This window comes from Siphateles boraxobius, unplaced genomic scaffold (genome assembly GCF_051911475.1).
Source record: "Siphateles boraxobius isolate OS27281-9 unplaced genomic scaffold, OSU_SipBor_1 76, whole genome shotgun sequence".
Lineage (NCBI taxonomy): Eukaryota > Metazoa > Chordata > Actinopteri > Cypriniformes > Leuciscidae > Siphateles > Siphateles boraxobius.
The window spans coordinates 1,492,501-1,495,000 of record NW_027509204.1 but is presented as its reverse complement, the minus strand read 5'-3'; the positions used below and the strand labels follow the sequence as shown (position 1 = coordinate 1,495,000).

Below are 2,500 nucleotides of genomic sequence, written 5' to 3'. Positions count from 1 at the left end.
TGAAACCCTATGAATAGCCTGTGAATAGCCAGTCGTTAGTAGCTATAATGCAGACAAAAGAAATGCATATTTAGAGCCATAACCAGTCTGGAGAGGTGTAAATGTGTGCAAGGAGAGACTGACTCTGAATGGGGCTCGTTTGCACCACAAAATAATAGAGACTATAGACTGATTAGATGACTCAGAAGATGACTAAACATCAGTTTGCATTTTAGAGTCTAATCAAAATAAAGTAATTTGACATGATCTTGAAAAACATTTAACTAAATACAGAGTTTTAGACTTATCATTTTCAGATTTTAAATATAAAATGGTCACACATATGGCTTTAGCTGCAGTGCATTTCTAGATTGCTCCAGGGCCAACTTCAATTTTATTTTTATGAAGATGTTTCATGAAAGTAAATTTCTAATAACTTTAAAAAACTTTGAAGCTATTTAAACATTTTTTTTTTCATTATGACAATAATTATTTCTACATTTACAATAAACTACTAGGTGTCAGCTTTCAAATGAGATCATACTTGTGCTTTTAGTGCAAAGGGTTCATGAACTGTATCTGTTTAAGTTTGGGTATGCCATTTCTGGGGATTTTTCAAAAGTGGCCTTGAAGGTTAACAGGTTAAACTAAGAAGAACTTTTGAAAAAACTCAAACTCTTTCATGCTCTCTGAAGAATCTCAGAGACTTTTAAAGGCTTTCTGAAGAAGCTCAGGGACTCTTTTTTTTTTTTTTTTTTTAAATCAAAAAAGCTTACAGCACCTGGTATTCCCAGGCGGTCTCCCATCCAAGCACTAACCAGGCCCGACCCTGCTTAGCTTCCGAGATCAGACGAGATCGGGCGTGACCAAGGTGGTATGGCCGTAAGCGAAAACTGCTGCCAAAATTGGGCAATTTAAAAGGTTAGACCATTAATGAAGAAAACTAAGAAGAACTTTTGAAAAAACTCAAACTCTTTCATGCTCTCTGAAGAATCTCAGAGACTTTTAAAGGCTTTCTGAAGAAGCTCAGTGAGTCTTTTTTTTAAACTAAGAAGAACTTTTGAAAAAACTCAAACTCTTTCATGCTCTCTGAAGAATCTCAGAGACTTTTAAAGGCTTTCTGAAGAAGCTCAGGGACTCTTTTTTTTTAACTAAGAAGAACTTTTGAAAAAAACTCAAACTCTTTCATGCTCTCTGAAGAATCTCAGAGACTTTTAAAGGCTTTCTGAAGAAGCTCAGTGAGTCTTTTTTTTAAAGTAAGAAGAACTTTTGAAAAAACTCAAACTCTTTCATGCTCTCTGAAGAATCTCAGAGACTTTTAAAGGCTTTCTGAAGAAGCTCAGGGACTCTTTTTTTTTTTAAATCAAAAAAGCTTACAGCACCTGGTATTCCCAGGCGGTCTCCCATCCAAGCACTAACCAGGCCCGACCCTGCTTAGCTTCCGAGATCAGACGAGATCGGGCGTGACCAAGGTGGTATGGCCGTAAGCGAAAACTGCTGCCAAAATTGGGCAATTTAAAAGGTTAGACCATTAATGAAGAAAACTAAGAAGAACTTTTGAAAAAACTCAAACTCTTTCATGCTCTCTGAAGAATCTCAGAGACTTTTAAAGGCTTTCTGAAGAAGCTCAGTGAGTCTTTTTTTTTAACTAAGAAGAACTTTTGAAAAAACTCAAACTCTTTCATGCTCTCTGAAGAATCTCAGAGACTTTTAAAGGCTTTCTGAAGAAGCTCAGGGACTCTTTTTTTTTCTTTTTTTTTTTTTAAATCAAAAAAGCTTACAGCACCTGGTATTCCCAGGCGGTCTCCCATCCAAGTACTAACCAGGCCCGACCCTGCTTAGCTTCCGAGATCAGACAAGATCGGGCGTGACCAAGGTGGTATGGCCGTAAACGAAAACTGCTGCCAAAATTGGGCAATTTAAAAGGTTAGACCATTAATGAAGAAAACTAAGAAGAACTTTTGAAAAAACTCAAACTCTTTCATGCTCTCTGAAGAATCTCAGAGACTTTTAAAGGCTTTCTGAAGAAGCTCAGTGAGTCTTTTTTTTAAAGTAAGAAGAACTTTTGAAAAAACTCAAACTCTTTCATGCTCTCTGAAGAATCTCAGAGACTTTTAAAGGCTTTCTGAAGAAGCTCAGGGACTCTTTTTTTTAAACTAAGAAGAACTTTTGAAAAAAACTCAAACTCTTTCATGCTCTCTGAAGAATCTCAGAGACTTTTAAAGGCTTTCTGAAGAAGCTCAGTGAGTCTTTTTTTTAAAGTAAGAAGAACTTTTGAAAAAACTCAAACTCTTTCATGCTCTCTGAAGAATCTCAGAGACTTTTAAAGGCTTTCTGAAGAAGCTCAGGGACTCTTTTTTTTTTTTTTTTTTTTAAATCAAAAAAGCTTACAGCACCTGGTATTCCCAGGCGGTCTCCCATCCAAGCACTAACCAGGCCCGACCCTGCTTAGCTTCCGAGATCAGACGAGATCGGGCGTGACCAAGGTGGTATGGCCGTAAGCGAAAACTGCTGCCAAAAT

The 2,500-nt window shown here is 37.0% G+C and overlaps 4 non-coding genes across 4 annotated transcripts; all 4 read right to left on the bottom strand.

The window, feature by feature from the left end:
* Positions 1 to 748: 748 nt before the first annotated feature.
* Positions 749 to 867, bottom strand: LOC143725453 (5S ribosomal RNA). The gene has a single exon (XR_013198224.1). It is a non-coding gene; the product is annotated as a 5S ribosomal RNA (ribosomal RNA).
* Positions 868 to 1,349: 482 nt separating this feature from the next.
* Positions 1,350 to 1,468, bottom strand: LOC143725452 (5S ribosomal RNA). Its single transcript, XR_013198223.1, has one exon. It is a non-coding gene; the product is annotated as a 5S ribosomal RNA (ribosomal RNA).
* Positions 1,469 to 1,753: 285 nt separating this feature from the next.
* Positions 1,754 to 1,872, bottom strand: LOC143724830 (5S ribosomal RNA). Its single transcript, XR_013197623.1, has one exon. It is a non-coding gene; the product is annotated as a 5S ribosomal RNA (ribosomal RNA).
* A 491-nt stretch (positions 1,873 to 2,363) lies between these two features.
* Positions 2,364 to 2,482, bottom strand: LOC143725450 (5S ribosomal RNA). Its single transcript, XR_013198221.1, has one exon. It is a non-coding gene; the product is annotated as a 5S ribosomal RNA (ribosomal RNA).
* Positions 2,483 to 2,500: the final 18 nt, after the last annotated feature.